The sequence below is a fragment of the Macaca thibetana genome, chromosome 6, assembly GCF_024542745.1.
Source record: "Macaca thibetana thibetana isolate TM-01 chromosome 6, ASM2454274v1, whole genome shotgun sequence".
Lineage (NCBI taxonomy): Eukaryota > Metazoa > Chordata > Mammalia > Primates > Cercopithecidae > Macaca > Macaca thibetana.
The window spans coordinates 161511960-161532025 of NC_065583.1; the positions used below are offsets into that span (position 1 = coordinate 161511960).

Sequence of the window (20066 nt, forward strand, 5' to 3'; positions counted from 1 at the left end):
GAAACAAGTTTTTCTGCTCCTCTTCTACCCAGGAGATGAACAGATATCCCCACAAAGTTCAAAATAATACTTCCGGCCTTGGAATGCACACACAGGCAACTTTTGATGGGCTAATTCAGATCACCTAGAAAGGGCAGCTGCAACCACTATGTAGGTAGCCTTCTTTGGGAATTTCTTAAATCAGCTCCTGAGAATTGTCCATGATTGTTTACAAAGGCCCTAAGCTCTAAACAACTTGTGCCATGTCATTTCATGAGCTAGGCTCTGAGGATGCATTGGAATGTGCAGGACCAAGAACAGCAGCAGTGGCCCCGCAAGGTAGGACCTCAATAACTCAAGGCTTTTCAATGATCCGAGCTGTCTGGTTTCCCTTTTCCACAATGCTAACAATCCATGCTTGGTGACCCTCTCTGGTCTTGGAAGATCTTTTTTCAGAACAAAAGTGAGCCACCTGTTCTCTTGGAAGACAAATCAGTAATCCTCCTGAGGTTTCAGCTGAGGTTCCTTGAAGAAACCCAAACTGCCCACTGGCCTTGCTGATGGCAGCCATCTTGGCAATGACTGGCAGATTACAAATGACAAAGGACACATCATTTCTTTGTTGCTTCACGAGGTTCTGAGAGTGTCCTAGAATGCCAAAGCCTGTGATATCTGTGGCCACATGGGCATTAAATTTGTGCATTAATCCAGCAGCAGTTCAGTTAATGGTAGCCATACTGAGCGTGGCTTCCTGATAGGCCAGCTCTACTACTTCTCTGAGGATCACACCTGATTCCATCTTTCAGTATCATCCAGCTATTGGTGGGCATTGACAGCAACTTGGGTTCCTAAGGGTTTGGTTAACACCAGCACATCCCCAACAGCAGCATTATTAGGCATTATGAATGCACTTGGCCTATATACCACAGTGGCAACTCCACCGATGATAAGCCAAGAGCTGACCACCATTTGTCCACCTGTCACTGCAGTTCCTCCCTCCTCGGTAGCGTCCCGAAAGCCTTTGATCATGAGTGGCATTATCTTTTCGTGTTCCTCCTCACTCATACTCTGGCTAAGGCTGAGTAACGTCAACATGTTATCACACTTAGTAATGCCCATGGCCTAGAGGTCACTCAGCACGCTGGCACAAGCTATGCACCCCATCATGTAGGGATCCTCCACCAAGGGGTAAAAGAAGTCCATGGTCTGCACCAGTGACAGGCCCCCATGCCTCAGCAAGATGACGCAAGGGTCTATCCCAATGCCCAGGACTGGAAGGGCTGGGCCAGGGTCCGCCCCCTCTGGCAGGGGTGCTTCCTGGGCAGCCTCGGCCCGGCTGGGTGTGGGCTGTGTCAGTCTGGCCAGGAGTTTGGGCAGTGCCTCCTGCGAGACCTTGCAGCCTCAGCCTTTCCTGCCGGAGAAGCCCGTCAGTCGCCAGCCCAGGCTGAGACCCCACAACTGGGGCTGAAAGGGCCAGTAACTCGAGAAGGCCCAGCCCAGAGACAAAGCCGCCAGACCCGAGGAGACTTCCGCCGCCGCCATGGCCACCGTCACGGGGCTTCCGCCATCGCGCCTGCTGGAAAGGCCTGAGGAAAGGGGAGAAGAGGAGAGGGCCCTTTTGGTTTCCACTCAAGTTAATAAGAAGTAACAGTCAAATATCTCCCACAGAGATTCTCCCGGGCACCATTCTGGACACCCTACTCGCCCACGCCACCCCTCCCTGGCCTTCCTCCAAAATGGGAGAGGTTTTTAACATGCTTGCATGGCACAAAGAGCCAGTATTTGAAGAGACTGGATCTACAGAAAAGAGGAGATACGTGTTGGAGCCAACTTTTGGGAAACCCAGAAATCGATGTTGAGTATTTTGAGATATAAAGTCATAAGAGCAGCCTAGGAATTATGTCCCAGCCTCTGTACCCGTCTGTTTATGAGGCAAAGCAAGGATGACAGGATATTCCTGTTCTGACATGTCTGCTTCTAATATTTCAACCACTGCCTCCTCCAAGAATCTCTGTATTTTTGTTTACTGTGTGACTAATATCTTAAAACACTGAGGAGCATTTCATGTCATCTGACCTTTGAAGGCTAGGCAGGCCCATTGCAGGTTAACAGTTCACCTAGCCTGGGTCCCAGGGTTATTTGGAGCATGTGCTGAACTCCTATCTATTCAGGTGCCGGAGAATAGGGATTGAAATTCATGCTGGTGACTATGTGGGCTCCAATGCCTGAGCCAGGGATGCCAGGAAGGGCAGTGCCCCCAGGCCAAGGGCACATGAGAGGGGGATGTCTGGGGCTTTTTCCAGAAAAGGTAGGTAGGAGACATTTATCCAGCAGCTTCAGCAAAAACAATATTCCACATTCTAAGGTGATTCAAATGTCAAACACAGACAAAATTTTAATGGAGGAAAAAAAAAGAAGTTTGTCTGGTAGGAAAAAAAAAAAAAAAAGAGGTTGCCGGTTATGACAGCCACCATTGGTAATGTTTATTTTGTTTTTCCTCTGGTGGAGCTGGTCCGCAAAGACCTGGCGCACCCAGGCAAGAGACAGTTGCAAAACAAGTGTCTGTACAAGAGACCTACAAGGAGTCTCAAAGATTTTTAACTTTCATTAACCCCAATTTTGATTTTCTTTTTCTTAAAAACATGGTGCTAAATCTTTGTGGTCAAAGCCTTAGGTTGACAGCCTTTAATAAAGAAGTCCAAACTCTGGAAAAACAAAAATAAACAGAACTACGCAACAAATCCCATTCTCCTTTGAAAGTTGCTTTTGAAGGCCCAAGGGAGTACTATTAACATCACAGGAAAAACTAGGCAATTAATTTCCATTCTAAGGGCTTTTAGAATGTCTCCCAGAATTGACAGGGAAAGAAAATTAATGCTATATCAAGACATTAATTCAGATCACCAATTAGTTTACTCAAGGTCTTCTCTGATAGTAACTTTTGTTTACTACCAGCTTTAATGAAATGTGAGAATTGAAAAAACAGTGTATCCCCAGCACCAATCCATGCACTGTGCAAATTCAACTGATACTGATTTCTTCTTTCCTATCCCACCTCAGGGAAAGGAAAGTCAAGTTTGGGGACTATTTATGGTAAGTATACACACACACACACAAACACACACCTGTGTATATATGTATCATACAGAAGGAGTGTACTTTACCTCTTCTCTTTATCCTTCTCACTTGGGAGGAAAAGGGCTGGGCACATTGTCAGTAATCAGTGTATCTGCGGGCGGCAGATTGTTTCATACAGACTGTCTTTTTCTGCCAGTGCTCATGAAGCTGCACCATTGCTGGTTTTACTTTCTGGAAGTAGATCCATCAGATAGTATAGTGTCGTAATATAAATGTAGTGAGTCATGACTAGCACTTTGGATACAGATAGAATAGGATAGGGCGGGATGGGATGGGATGAATAAGATGGGATAGGATAGAATGAGGAGGGCAGGGGAGAGAAGGGAGGGAAGAAGAGGAGAGGAGAGAAGGAGAAAATGGATTGGATAGGAGGGGATGCATAGGATAGGGTAGGATGGGATGGATTGAATAGGATAGGATAAGAAATACCAGAGCAAATCACAGGTAAGCAGGAGAAAACTGGTCTGTGAAACTTTAGATGTGCAAGCATGTTTGCACACACGTGACTGCAGTTGTGTTCTAAATCACAATGTAAAATGAATGTTTCATAATCAATAAGGTTGATTCCAATTTGATAATAGAAATGAGGGCTGGGCACAGTGGTTCATGCTTATAATCCCAGCACTTTGGGAGGCCAAGGCAGGTGGCTCACGAGATCAGGAGTTCGAGACCAGCCTGGGCAACATGGTGAAACTGTCTCTACTAAAATACAAAAATTAACCAGGTTTGGTGGTGTGTGCCTGTAACCCCAGCTACTCGGGAGGCTGAGGCAAGAGAAATGTTTTAACTCGGGAGGCGGAAGTTGCAGTGAGCAGAGATCATTCCACTGCACTCCAGCCTGGGCGACAGAGTGAGACTCTGTCTCAAAAAAAAAAAAAGGAAAAAGAAGAAATGAGGTTGACAATAGAAATGAGACTTCTCCACCTAATCCCCAGTGATTGGCAGTTTTTCACCCATAAATAAAGCCACATTGGCTGGGTATATCAGCAAAATGCTAATTGTGTAGTGTTCAGAGGTGAGGGTAAGCCCATCCTTGCTGAGCAGGGGCTTCTCCAGCTTGTGAATCTGTCCAGTGTGGCCTCACTGGGACACTGTGTAGCTAATAGGATTTGACTGTTTGTCCCCTCCAAATCTCATATTGAAATGTGAGTCCCAAAGTTGGAGATGGAGCCTGGTAGGAGGTGTTTGGGTCATAGGGGTGGATCTCTCATAAATGGCTTGGTGCCCTCCCCGTGGTAATAAGTAATTTCTCACTCTGTTAGTTCATGCAAGAGCTGGTTGTTTAAAAGAGCCTGGCATCTCTCTTGTTCTCTCATCATGTGACACGCCTGCTCCCCCTTCACCTTCTACCATGATTGTAAGCTTCCTAAGGCCCTCGCCAGAAGCATTAGGCTTCTTATAAAGCCTGTGAACCGTGAACCAAAATAAAACTCTTTTCTTTATCAATTACCTAGCCTCAGATATTCCTGTATAACAGTGCAAAACAGACTAACACCAGAGCCAAATGTTCTAGGGCTGAAGGGAGGTGAAAGCAGACAAATCATGGGACTCATTTATTTTTAAGTTTCCCCAAAAACAATGTGTCTAGGCCTTCCCATACCTCAGTCAGCTCACACAGGCCAACACCCAAACACCCAGCCTTGGTCCAGCCTCTGAAGACCACCCATGGACAAACTAATGAGCCCTACAGTTTGCATTTTCAATTGCAAATGAAATTTTAAGAAAACACTTAAGTATTACTTTCCAAGAAACTGGTTTCAAGAGGTTCAAGCAAAAACACTCCCGTTTATGTTTCCACCCTCAATCAAGATGAAAGAGGCTAGTTTAAAATTTTCCTTTCCATGCAGCAGATCCCAAACCCTGAGTTTTACCACCACAGGTTTAAAGGTTGCCGTGGTTGGCCAGCATGACGCCCTCGCTGCTCCCAGGCAAATTCCTTATGGGTCCTGCTCTGGTCAACTCACTGGATATGCACTATGAATGCCTGGACTCACTTCTCATTTGCACAAAATATGGACAATGTTGCTTTTTATTCAGGCAATAATATTGCAAAGTTGCTTTGTGCTTCTTAGACCCAAGATAATTTTATTGTGAAAATTAAGATCAAACTATTTCAACTTTCCTTTTCCCTTTCCTCTTCATGTACAAGGATAGAGTTTGGAGACATAAAAACAAGCCAAAGGTTTTACAAGGAATATCTATCATAGGGAATAACAAAGCATCTTCATGGGTGCTGAATGTATTCATAACAACAGAACTTGTATTTTAAAGTTACATTTGATAAAATGGAGCTTACACACCAGAAGAGAAGTTCAAAGTGGCTTTTGGTGGAAGAAGAAGAATTTCTCTAACCCCAACTATATTTAACAAATACATTAAATAAAAATGTTTTTCCTTCATACTTCACTTTTGCTGAGTCAAAAGTGACCAAGGAATAGTATCTAAGCTTAAATTCAAATTTATTTTCTTCCTTATTGACTGTGTATTACACTCATTCTCATGCATTCATTTTGTACATTCTAATGTATACTTATAAAATAACTAAACAAACTAAAGAAGTTACATTGAGTCATATTTATTATTCCAGCTATAAAAAAATATGAAGCAACAAGGGAATTTTCTATAAAATAAATATCGGGGCCAGACATGGTGGCTCATGCCTGTGATTCCAGCACTTTGGGAAGCCAGGGTGGGAGGATCGCTTGAGGCCAAGAGTTCAAGACCAGCTTAGGAAACATAGTGAGACCCCATCTCTACAAAAAAACAACAATAAATTAGCTAGGAGTGGTGGCACACACCTGCAGTCCTAGCTATTTGGGAGGCTAAGGCAAGAGGATCACTTTAGCCCAGGAGTTTGCAGTGAGTTATCATCATGCCACTGCACTCCAGCCTGCATCATGCCACTGCACTCCAGCCTGGGTGACAGTGTGAGACCCCCCTCTCTAAAATAATTAATAATAAATAAAATAAATATTGGTTGGCCAAACGCACATTTTACAGATTTATGACCATTCCTTTTTTCACATTCTCTTTGTTCTGTAAGGAAACACACCTGTAAGTAAAGAATCCATACTTACAGAAATTGTATTCATTTTGATGTATTTTTAAAATAAGCATTCTTTAGAACTGAACATAGACTGCAAATTCTCGAAGGCCATTCCCCACATGACATTCTCAAGAGCAAAGGCAAAGAATGAAGTGGTTGATTGATGCAGATATTCATTCTGTGCAGCCTTCATGAAAAACAGGAAAGTTCCACCCTAGAGTCTAGCACCCTGAGCTCATGCCCCTGTCAAAGTATTCAGAATGAAGAGAACAAGGACTGCCTGACCTGGGCTTTCTCTCAGTCCATAAGAAGGACTCCATTTAGGAATTGGAGGCCAGCACATGCAGTCCAGGCCTTCAGAACTGATGCCATTTACAGTGGATACACTGAGCAACACTTCCAGATAATTCTGTTCAAACCGAAGGGGGGTTTTCACCACCAGTGGTAATGGTTAGTCTTATGGGTCAACATGGCAAGGCTACAGTATCCAGTACTTGATCAAACACTAGCCTAGGTATTGCTGCCAAGGTATTTTGTGGATGTGGTTAGCATCTACAGTCAGTTGATGTTAAAGAAAGGAGATTATCTTCAATAATCTGGTTGAGCCTCATCCAATCCGATGAGGGCCTTCAGAGCAAAACTGAGGTTTCCCAGAGGAAGGAAAATTCTGCCTGTAGACAGCAGCATCAGGTCTGGCCTGACAGATTCCAGATGGCTTTTCCTGACAGCCTGCTTTAGGGATATCAGACTTGCCAGACCCCACAATCACTGATTCTGTTTCTCTGGCAGAATCTTGACTGATACTCCAGTCTACTGGGCTTGGATGAAATCAACCTAAATTTATCTAGAAATAAAGGGCCTCATTACACCCTAAATTTTAGTCAGTTGCCAAATCTCAAAACATTGGTTTTATAAACTTTAGAACACAGAGTAGCAGACATTTAAGATTATTTGCTACTATATCCTTAGATGCCATCTAGATGGGAGTTAGTAAAAATATACTCTATTGTAAGACTAGTTCGTTCCAGTTTCTATCTAGTGTAAAAGACATTTGAAATGAACATTTGCACCAGTTGGGTTTCCATTGTTGTGAATTGGCTGCAGCCTTTCAAGGCAGAAAGGAACATATAAGGAATATGGTTTCTGAAACTCCTCCAAAACCAAAGTCATCTAAAATAAGTACGACTTGATGAATGCTAAAATGAAGTTGAAATTGGTTTCAGCCCATTTCCTAAATTGCAGCTGTTCTGATAATTCCACCTTACCTTCCTTATTTCAGTAGTTTCCTGGAGGATGTCCCCCCACATCTAAGAAGGAATTTTTACTCTAAATTTTTTACACAAACTATCACTGATGAGTCTTTCCCCACCATAACTACAACTTTTCTTCCTGTTACATTCCGCTTTAGCCAAAATAGCCCCCTGTAACTGGGTGGTTTTATTTTGTTCCATCATAAGAGAGTTTAATATATGCTTGTCAGGAAAAGAGACAGCAGTGACAGTTAAATTAAAAGTGGTACCAATTAATGTATTTATAGAACACCATACACAGGCAACAGATGAGGGAAGAATTTACAGTACGCGAAAAGCACACCACGCTTCAGCAACAGTCGCTTTGTCAAAAGGGCTATGCTCCTGACAACTGATTAGTAAGAGAAAACCCTAAAGATCAGAGGAGGATGAAATGGGGTTCACTCCTGCAGCTTGGGGAGGCAGTGGCAGAGGAATAAAGGTAATCAGAGAATGTATTGGCAATCCCTTCTCAGTTTCCTATTGACTGTGGGACTGTGGCGCCACATAGGAGATATAGGATGTCAAAGCCACCTGGTCCCCCTGGTTATTGTGACAATGGGAGGATCACCTGCCTCTGTCCCCAGGACACTGCTGAGGCACGATCATAATGTTGGCAGACTGTTTTTCTCTTTTCTGCCTCTTTTCCTCTGTCATAACATGCCTCCTTGGCTTCCCATTCCTGGTCTTATGGAAGAATCTCCTCTCTGTCATTCACCAAAGTCTGTGTGTTGCCCTGGGCTCTCAGAGTTCTGGAAAGTTTAAAGCTCTGCTAAGGAAGCAATGGGGAGGTTGCCTTGTTCCAGTGAACTCGTTGCCAACCCCAGGCCCTCTTTCTCCTGAGTCCCCTCACACTGCAGAGACTGCTCCTTCTCAAAGAGATTGCTGGCATCTGTGGCCAGCTGGGGTGGGGAGGATGTGAAGATATTTTAAGGCTGGAGGGCCCTCGCAAGTTCAGAAACAGCACACTCAGGCAGTCACCCTGCATGATTCGTGAAACTCGAGCCACAGCAGACGTGAGAGATGAGGGAGATGCTCTCTCCATACCATAAGGGGACTCGGGAGAAAGAAGGCCTGGAGTTGGCAGTGGGTTCACTGGGACAAGGCAATCTCCCCATTACTTCTCTCCATAGACTCCTTAAGCAACATATGCTAATTGGTTTCTTAAACAATCAAAGGCTTCTCACATACCAGAGAATATAAGTACAAAAAATATAATTACAGGACTTTTTGTTCTGGCTATGATAGAGTAGTTTAAAGAAAACTAAAGAAAAACCGAAAGAACAGATGAATTATATTTTTAAAAATCATTCAGGCCAGGCACGGTGGCTCACGCCTGTAGTCCCAGCACTTTGGGAGGCCAAGGTGGGTGGATCACCTGAGGTCAGGAGTTTGAGACCAGCCTGACCAACATAGTGAAACGCCGTCTCTACTAAAAATATAAAAATTAGCTGGGCGTGGTGGCACACGCCTGTAATCCCAGCTACTTGGGAGGCTGAGGCAGGAGAATAGCTTGAACCTGGGAGGCAGAGGTTGCAGTGAACTAAGATTGCACCACTACACTCCAGCTTGGGTGACAGAGTGAGACTGCATCTCAAAAAATAAAAAATAAATAAATAAAAAAACAAACTGTTTAAAGGCATGGAGGAACCACCAAGACAACCAGACAGAATTTGGGCACAAGATCCACAAAAGACAGGAAGCTTCCAGAGGTGAGCCCAGCTCTCCACATTCCAGTTTCACCTTTGGGGCAATTCTTGGTCAATTCTTGGTACAGGGCTAGGGACTAAGAAACTGGGCGGGGGAGCAGATGCTAAGAGGCAGAGAAGCCAGAAGAGCTTCAAGCAATTTTACAGGACTGGGAGGACAAATTGGGATCTGAAGCCGCAGAAGTGCCCTTGAAAGGCTAAGATACCAAAGGGAAGGAGGACACCAACAATGGATCCAACACGCAGCAAAGGTTTTCTCCAATGAGTCAGACAGAAGACTGCAACACAAAATACATACAGAAATAATGAGTAATGTAAATGTACTTAAATCTAAATGAGTATTAGTTGTACAAAACAGTAGTAATATGGATATTTAAATATGTAGAAGATTAAACAACATGACAAAAAATAACAAAAAAGAACGGGACACGTGGTGTTAAAATCCTTTGAGAGGCAGTAAAGAACTCATTTATATTAAACTGGAATAAATCAAAAGTAATTGTTTTAATCTCTAGGATAACTTACAAAAGAATAGCAGAGAGATAGCTTTATTTTTAAAAAAAATATTAAATAGAGGGGAAAATGAAATAATCATCTTAAAAATAGTTAATTAGTCCAAAAGAGGCAAAAAAAAGAAAAAAAAAGACATAAAAGGAACAGAAGTGAGCACCATGAAAGGTCAGTATATGGAGAATTCCTTAGGGAGACATCGGCGTGGAGGGCAGGGGTTCCTGCTGCAAGAACGTGGCAGGATTCTGGTTGAAGGCAGGCCAGGGTGATTAGATATTGAGGGCAGGAGATGACCAATTTGATCTGATACTAAGGGGGATCAGATATCAAGGGTGGGGGATTCTCTCTGAACGGAATTAGCATGATTCTTGCTGCGACTGGACTATGCAGGCCAAACAAGGACAGGGACCGAGGTCAAGCCCTAGTCAAAAGGGATTCTACACAAAAAGCACACCAAGGTTTTCAGGATTCAGAGGAGGTAAAGTCCGATCAAGGAAAGAGTCTTTGTCAAGGCTCAGACAACTTCACCAGGAGGATTTTCTCCCAATGAAAGCAGTGGTGCCCAACCAGTGCCCAACCAGGGACTGGTTCCATGGAAGACAATTTTTCCACTGACAGGTGTGTGGGATGGTTTCGGGATAAGACTGTTCCATGTCAGATCATCAGGCTTTAGATTCTCATAAGGAGTGCCCAACCTAGATCCTTCACATACCCAGTTCACAGTAGCAGTTTAGGCTCCTTTAAGAATTTAATGCCACTGCTGATCTGACAGGAGGCCGAGCTCAGGCGGTAAAGCTCACTCACCTGCCATTTACCCCCTGCTGTGTAGCCCTGCTCCTAACAGGCCATGGACCGGTACTGGCTGCAGAGCCCTGGTTTAAATCATAACTGATACTGATGCTATACAAACTTTCCTACAGGACAGAAAAGGAAGCCACATTTTCTAACTCATTGTATAAGGTCAGCATGAATCTAGTATCAAAATCTGAAAAGAACAGTATAAATAAAGAAATATTGCCCACCAATCTCTCTCATAAACATAGATGCAAGAAAGAGAGGCCAGGTGTGGTGGCTCACACCTGTAATCCCAGCACTTTGGGAGGCCCGGCGGGTGGATCACCTGAGGTTGGGAGTTCGAGACCAGCCTGACTAACATGGAGAAACTCCATCTCTACTAAAAATACAAAATTAGCCGGGTATAGTGGCACATGCCTGTAATCCCAGCTACTCAGGAGGCTGAGGCAGGAGAATTGCTTGAACCCAGGAGGCGGAGGTTGCAGTGAGCCGAGACTGTGCCACTGCACTCCAGCCTGGGCAACAAGAGTGAAACTACATCTTAAAAAATTAAATAAATAAAAAATAAATAACATCGATACAAGAAAGAGAAAAGCAGTCCTTGACACCAGGAAGCCGGCTGGCACTATAAGCCAGGCCTCGAAGCTGCGAAGAGCTGGCCTGGCTCCCACAGGTAGGCCTTGGTGTCTTCCTGTTCAACATAAACCATTTCATAGAACACCAACAGCAGGTCAGGGTACTCTGTAACCATAAAGGATCAAGACAGACTAAGACCATTCATAATCATGTCTTAACACAGACAAAATCAAGACCATTGTTCAAACCATAGAAATGCCTGGACATCCTCTCATCCTGGCTATTTTAAGGGACTATTGCCTCTTTGCTGACTATACCTTTAGCCTCGATACATTCTTCCAGCATCATAGATAAGATTTATTAAGACACTCAACTATAGAATTGTCCCTGTTTCCTGACAGCATGATGGGAGCAAATCCTATACTAAATCCTTCCTAATTCTCTCTGACTGAGATACCCCTGTGGTTCCTGTTGTGTTCAGTCTCATTCTTTGCAATGAGCAACAAACCCACTTGTTCAACTTCAAATGTGTTTCTTTGACTGTAGGGTATTGACAGATGCTTAAGTCTCATCAAACATTCACATATCAAATCCAACAGTATGTAAAAATAACAATATATCACAACCAAGTTGGCTTGATTCCAGAAATGAAATTCAAGATTGGTTTAATATTTTAAAATCTGTCAGCACACTCTTATGAAAGAGGCCCTAGACAGCTCCCATGCCCCTGCAACCACGTGAGTACACAGGGAAAAGACAGGCATCTACAAAAACCGCATCTACAAACCAGGAGGCAAAGCCCTCACCAGACACCAAATCTGCCAGCACATTGATCTTGAACTTCTCAGCCTCCAGAACTGTGAGAAATAAATTTCTGTTGTTTATAAGCCAAAAAAAAAATGTAATTCATCACGTAAGAAAAAAGAGATGTCATATGATCATATTAACAAATGCACAAATTGCGCTTGATAAAATGCTGTAGTTACTCATGTTAACAAAAATTTAAACTTTTAGCAAAATTAGAATAGAGGAAAACTTCCTTTCTCCTGATATAAAGTACCTAGAAAAGCCATACAGCAAACATCATACTTAATGGTGAAGTACGAAAAGATCTTTTCCTGAGATAGAAAATATGCCTCTATGATCACTTTTATTCAAACGATGAGGTTGTAGCCAGTATAACAAAGCAAGAAAACAGCCAGTAATAAACCTGACAAAGATTCACAAGAACTTTATACTGAAAGTTATATATATTGAGAGAAATCTTTAAAATCTAATTTAGTGGAAAGCTTATTAAGAGAAATCTTTAAAATCTATTCAGTGGAAAGCTATGCAATGATCATGAATTGAAAAACTCAATATTATAAAGGTCTAAGTAAGTTATTCCCAAGCAAATCTATATTCCAGCAGGATTGGAAAAATCTAGAAGAAAAAAACTTTAGAATTTACATGAGCAGATACCAAGATACATTATAAAGCTACAGCAATTAAGAGGGTCATGGTATAAGTCCCTGATACACCAATAGGCCTACAGAATAGAAAAGAGTGTCACTTGATTTTTGACAAAGGTGATACATCAGTCCAAAGAGGGGAAAAATTGCCTTTTCAATAAACTGCCCATGAGTAATAAGAATCTATATGAAAAGAAAACTCTTAAATCTCTATTTCACATTATGCATAATAAACTACAGGAATTGTACCTGTAAAAGTAGGCATAAATACAACAGAGATTCTAGGGGGAAAAAGGGGACTATCCTTTTGACAGGCAAAAAAAAAAAAAGATTAAGAAGACACACAGCAATAACCATGAATTAAATGATGGATAAATTATACTACATTAAAAGTAAGAATTTCAGTTCATCAAAAAGACACAATTAAGAAAGTAAAGGCTGGGCATGGTGGCTCACATCTGCAATCCCAGCACTTTGGGAAGCCAAGGCTGGTGGATCACTGGAGCTCAGGAGTTCAAGACCAGCCTGAACAACATGGCAAAAACCCTGTCTCTACTAAAAATACAAAAATTAGCTGGGCATGGTGGCACACCTATAGTCCCAGGTACTTGGGAGGCTGAGGAAATAAGATGGCTTGAGCCTGAGAGATGGAGGCTGCAGTGAGCTGAGATGATGCCATTGCACTCCAGCCTAGGCTACAAAACCAAATCCTGTCTGAAAGAAAGAAAGAAAAGAAAGAAAGAATGAAGGAAAGAAAGAAAAACAGAAAAGAGAGAGAGAGAAGGGAAGGGGAGGGAAAGAGAGGAGAGGGAAGGGGAGGGAGAAAAGGCAAACAACAGATTGGGAGAAAATATTTGTTATGCACATATCCAACAAAGGATTTATATCTAGAATATACAAAAAGCCCTAAAAGTTAATAAAAACAAGACAGACCATCCAATAGGAAAACAAGCATAGAACTTGAACAAGCACTTCACAAAAATATATATATATATGAAAAGATGTTCAACAACATTAGTCATCAGGAAAATGCAAATTAAAATGCCATTATAGCCTCACCAGAACACCAACTTCAAGTGAGGCTATCTAGCAAATGGATTTCCATAGACTGCTGTTGGTAATGTAAATTAGCACAACCAATTGAAAACAGCTTGGCTGTATCCACTAAAGCTGAACCTGTGCTTCCCCTATGACTGGCAATTCTACTCCTAAGTATATGCCCAAAGCAAACGAGTACATATATGTACCAAAATTCATGTACCCAGACACTCACAGAAGCACTCTTCATAGTAACCGAAAACTAGAAATGACTCAAAAGTTCATCAAAAGTAAATGGATAAATTGTGGTTTATCCATGTACTAAAATGCTACATAAAAAAGAAAATAAACAAGGCTGCTACATGTAACAGCATAAATGAATCTCACAGACAAAATGTTGAATGAAAGAAACTGAACGCCAAATAGTACCTACTATATGATTTCATTTATATACAATTCAGAAACGTACAAAACTAAATCGGTGACTGAAGGCAGGATATCGGTACCTTTGTGGGCAGGGGTGTGGGACTGTGGGGAGTAAATGGAAGAGGTCTTGGGGAAGGCTTCTGCATGGACAGTAATGTTCTATATCTTGGCCTGGATGACATTTATCATTTGTGTTCACCTTGTGAAAATTTATTACATACTTTTCTCTATTTTTGTTATATTTTAATAAAAAGTTTATTGTTAATGTACCAAAAATGTACGTTTGCTATTGTATAAGAATAACAATAGACATGTAGGGAGGACAGTTATTTCTTCAAAAATATGTAGATGTAGGACTATGGAAGGTATTGATTGATTTTGCCTGAGATTTGAATTAGGAGCTTAGGAAGACCAGAGGACTTTACAGAAAATTACTTCCAATGACATTATTCAAATGTTCCAAAGACTTTGAGCATTCATAGTGACCTTTTGTTGTTTTATTTTTCATTCCGTTGTTTCCACTCCATTTTCCAAATTCCCTAATGAAATCTACACAGTACAATAAACAAAAGGTGCTGTTTGTTCCTGGCCCATAGACACCACATCAAGGCTTGAGCAAAAATAATTAAAATCTGAAGCCCAAATCTTCTCCCAACTATCTCAGTGCCATCCAAGGCACCACAATGGCCCAGAAATGGAAATGAATGTCTTGGCCATTTCCCTGAAGAATGCCACAAAGGCACATTGTGGTATTTCAAAGGGCAAGGCTTCCAGGGCAAAATCCCTCAACAGGAAGAATGTTACCTCACCCTGGCTGTTCCAATGTAGTCTGTGTAGATCCCACTGCAGAAACCAGTTCTTCCTAGTTAGGGTCTGGGTCAATCATGTTCAGAGGAGAAGCAAGAAAGGAACAGGTAGTAGTATGGTGGGGAAATGCTCCTGACTGTGAGTTCTGTCTCTGTTCCTAACTAATTGTTTGGTGCTGACCAGCTCAAGGACCTCTCAGCACTTACTGTCTTTGTCCAAAAACAGACATCTGGCTGGATGGTCACTAAGCCCTTTGAGAGTGCAAATGTTCTTTGATACTCTGGTGACTCCCTTAAGGTAATTTTTTCATTTTGTTTTAAACTCGACATCGATACAGGCATAGGCTCTAAAACCAAACTAAGTACTGGTGCCCTCCACTGGACAACATATGTCAATGCTTTGTCACATATGCTGGAATGTTGCCTAGGCATGTTGAAACGCCACAGTTCTTCATTTGTTCTTTGCAGGTAAGTTGTGTTTCAAGAAACTAAGACTGTGTCCCTTCTACTAGAGCCTCAACTAGGCAATCGTGCTGTTTAAGCCCGTGACTTCTGGTTATTTGGTTTTCACACATCACTGACTGTAACAGTGCATAGCAACAAACAGAATGATTAAATGGAGCAAAAAAATCAGCACAACTCTTAATCCAATTGGTCAGATAGTCGTTAAACAGGAGGGAAATTTTTACTTCTGTTTTCCCAAATGTTTGGACAGGATGTGACTTCTAATCAAAAGTATTTTAAAGTGTTCTGGGCAAAATTAAAAATCTGTATCCAATTAACATGTGATAGAAATGGAATGCTCCCTGTACAAACACGTTAGACAGCTTCCGACCTTAATCACTCCGAGGAAGCTATGCCCGACATGATTATAAGTGCCCTATTATTGAGGACCAGGTATGAAATGGCCACTCTCCCATATTCTCGTTCACAAACAGGCACTGTCAATAGTAGCTTTAAACTTCTCTGAGCAGCCCAAGGGCAGACTACACAGTCCTTGAGAGCTTACTAGGTGCCAAACACTGCTCTAAGCATGAGATCCACAGTGGTGAGCACAAACAGACACAACAACTGTGGAATTCATGGAAATAACACTCCAGGACCATCTTTAAAAAGTATAGAATAACCGTAAGTTTCCTTTGACCAAGTAAAAGACCTGCATACACTTTCAGTTTTTAAAAGATCTCATTAATTGTATATACAAAGGAACAGGACTTGGGAGGTAGGGAAAGAAAGGTAATTCCAAGGCTTCTAAATATTAGTGTTATCATTTAAGGTTGCTTCTATGTTAATGGTACCCACCATATGGTATTTGAAGGATGTCAATGCAAAAGCATTATATGCAGCAGAAAAGCAGTCAGATAAAAATAATGAGTACTCTCAGTGTGGTTGTTAACTAAGTAATGACTATTGAGATTTGGGGACTCTAATATTTTTCCTGGAGAAGACATGAAGAGATGCAAATTGAAGTACGAGACTATGTCACCTCCTTGGGTAAAAGCATGGGAAGTGGGGATGCGGGGAAGAAACCTGTGACATTTAAGACATCTAAGACATTCAGGAAAACGGAGTTCAGAAGATGTTCTGATTAATGGAGGAGAGAAATTATTCTCTTGGATGTTTGGTTTAGGCTGAATGGTAGGAAAAGATTGACTCAGTTCCCAGGAAGCTTTTTTTGTGGTTGTAGATTCCAGAGGAGTTCACAGAAAGGATCAGCTTGCTCACAGACTCAACAACAGTCAACTCAAGTGCCAAGAAAGTTGGGCGAGGTTGGATGAAGCCCAGGTGAGTGACATGGGAGGGGGTGAGACAACCAGAGACCGGAACCTTAAATAGAAAACGATGAGCCATCATACCCTTGAGGGGGCAGTAAACCCTGTGAAGAGAATTCCAAAAACGTTCCATTATTTGAACAAGTACAAAGCCCACTTTGAGGATGGGTGCATATATTGCTATGCTTGTTTAAAATAAATCCAGCGACTTATGTCATCTGTTTCTCTAATAATAAACAACAAAAGGAAAAACAGCTGAAAACAGCCCAGAAAAAAAAAATACCAGGTTTTGAGTTGGGCAGAAAGCCTTGCTTTGGAGACGCAGCATCGCCTGCAGGGCTGTGCACCTTAAAGCTGGCCATCACTTATGTCCAGTGGGAGTTTTGACTTTTGGAAGAAACAACTTCCTTGTGAGAGATGAAAAGATAAACAATTCTGTGGAAATAATAGATATGCTTTGTGTAACATCAGAGGAAAGCTCCCAGGAGCGGCCGCTTGGGTGATCAGATACCTAAGAAATTTGCTTCAAGAAAAGCCTTTCTTCATTCTGTGATCTGGACATATTTGTTCACTCATCTAATGCATTGTTCCAGTAACACCAGGCAGAACTGTGGAAGATGACAATTTTGAACAATGCATGATACTATATAATTCCAAATGCAACTTTACATGATCAGTTATAGGGCCACAGCATTTAATCACTGCATGTGCTTTTAAGGCTATAATGTTTCTCTTCAGTTACATTTTCTATGGTTAATAAAATACGGGGTCTTGTCATTTCTATGAAAAACTGAGCATTGACACAATTCCCCCGTACACCAATATTTTAAAGCACAGACCACTCCAGGTAATATCCCTCTGCTGAATTACAAACTCCCCAATTGATAAGTGTATGTTGCCAAACACTCATTTGAGCCCTAACTGGAAAAAAAGAAAAAAAAAGACATCTAAAGTTAAACTTCATATTTTTAGTAGATTTTAGGAGTCTATTAAATAATGTGATCTTGTCATTTTTTTCCAACCTACGCCTTTGTGTGAGGATTTGATAAATGCCACATCAGTGAGTAAGGTGAAGAAACAGAACTATATTTAATGTGACAGATGTAAGGAGATGTCAGGTTGGGGATTTGAAGCCAGGTAATCCTTTAGCGCCTGCCTATGTGAATACCAATCAAGCAGGCAACTCTCTTGAGACCACGAATTTGGGAAGTTAGAACTCTGTGAATACTGGGGCTTTGATTTGTACTGTCAAGTCGACTTTGTACTTTCAGTTCATCTTAACTACTGTTTATTTCTATTTCTATTTGGTTCTTAATAGAACTAAGACATAAAATTTAAAAATATATCAAATGATCTTTTTCTCAAATTCTGCTTGTTAAACAGAAACAAGATAATGAACTCAGGTTATTTTTGAACCAAGCTGATGTCATAGTTTCTAACCTGCTGAGCCATCATTTATGCTGAGAAGTAAAAAAGATAACCCAGAAATAGCCAGGCGCAGTGGCTCATGGCTGTAATCCCAGCACTTTGTGAGGCCGAGGCTGGCGGATCACTTGAGGCCAGGAGTTCCAGATCAGCCTGGCCAACATGATGAAACCCCGTCTCTACTAAAAATACAAAAAATTAGCCGGGCACGGTGGCTCACACCTGTCATCCCAGCACTTTGGGAGGCTGAGGCAGGAGGATCACTTGAGGCCAGGAGTTCCAGACCAGCCTGGCCAACATGACAAAACCCCATCTCTACTAAAAATACAAAAAATTAGCTGGGTGTGGTGGCACACACCTGTAATCCCGGCTACTCAGAAGGCTGAGGCGGGTGAATTGCTTGAACCTGGGAGGCAGAGGCTGCAGTGAGCTGAGATCGCGCCATTACACTCCAGCCTGGGCAACAGGGTGAGACTCTGTCCCAAAAAAATAAATAATCTACAATTAGATAACCCAGAAAGAATGTCTAAGATAAAAAGTACATTTGATTGGATATGATAAGTTAATTTTCCACAGAAAATGGAGAAAATGCTCTCTATGGCTCTGGATGCCCTGGGTCTGTAAGCACAGGAGTGAGTTTGTCAGTTAGACACATCTCCATTTATCCACAGAGGTGCTGAGCAGAAGCGGAGTATCCAGGCACCTGTTTCAGGATATTACGCCCAGTACTTCACTTCTTTGTACCTTCAAGGCAAAATGTACTCTGTGAAGAATTAATTTTCCTTTGACTCTAAGTATAAAGCTCAAAAGGTGACTTCAGCAAAAGAAGTATCTACCACTCTCATCTTTTTTAATTCCAAAGCACAGGGGAAGGATAGCGTCTATCAGAGATCTCTGCCTTCCATAACTATATTAAAAACAAAATTAAAGGCAAGAAACATGCCCTGAATTTGAACAGTTAGAAATATTTTTACGAATGCATATGAAACAGCTGCTGTTCCCAACAGAGGGGGGGAAATGTTAATGCCATTCATGACTTGAGTTAGGAGTATTTAAAAATCATCTCAAATTGGCAAATTACAAAATTACCAAAACATGAGCTCCTCTCGTGCAGGGTGGAGAATCTGTGACAGGGGACAACTCTGTTTTGTATCCTGTTATCTGGATACGTGAGTTTAATGGTAAATCTTATAGGTGGGGACTAGGCAACTCCCAGTTGTGCTCGCATAGGATTAAGTTTTTATGAAATAATGTGTTATCATGGAAATTATAATTAAATGATGTTTATTGTCCAAAAAAATTTTAATTAAAAAATAAATCTCTTTTTACTTATTTGGTCAACCTCAAGCCTTATTATTTTAATTTCTCTATATCATGTTTCTGAGGACAGTATTACAAAGCTTTTTAGAAGGACATATTCCACGGAATATAAAACAACTCTTGCTAGGCATTTGGAGACTAAGGGGTAAAAGTTTCTATAAAAGAAAGAGGAAAAAACTACTAAATCGTTACTGCTAGGAAACGGCACTTTTTTCCTATGAACCTCTTGGAGTCATTACCCTTAATTCCATTTAGATAACTGTTAGTCATGGCTCATGGTTAAATGATCAGTAGATATTTTCCTAGACAGTTTTTGTGCTTTGTCATGAGCATAATGAGTTGTTCCTGCTGCAAAATCAAATGTTCATTCATTTGTAGGAAAAGGGGCCAGAAGTCAGTAAAAGAGAAAGGCAGAGGCTGAGCACTTACCTCTCAGCTCAGTTGCACATGGCATTTTAAACAGATGGCAATCGTTCAGAAAAACAAATTACTAAACAGTTTAGGTAGGCTGTTCAGACCAAGATTTTTTTTTTTTGGGCGGGGGAGACGGTGTCTCACTCTGTCGCACAGGCTAGAGTGCAGTGGCACAATCTCGGCTCACTGCAACCTCTGCCTCCCAGGTTCAAGTAATTCTCATGCCTCAGCTTCCTGAGTAGCTGGGATTAGAGGTGTGCGCCACCATGCCTGGTTAATTTTTGTATTTTTAGTAGAGATGGGGTTTCACCATGTTGGCCAAGCTGGTCTCAAACTCCCGACCTCGAGTAATCTGCCTGCCTCAGCCTCCCA

General features: G+C 41.7%; 1 pseudogene; it reads right to left on the reverse strand.

Moving 5' to 3' along the window:
- Nucleotides 1-250: 250 nt before the first annotated feature.
- Nucleotides 251-1521, reverse strand: LOC126957178 (selenide, water dikinase 2-like; annotated as a pseudogene).
- Between the last annotated feature and the right edge of the window lie 18545 nt (nt 1522-20066).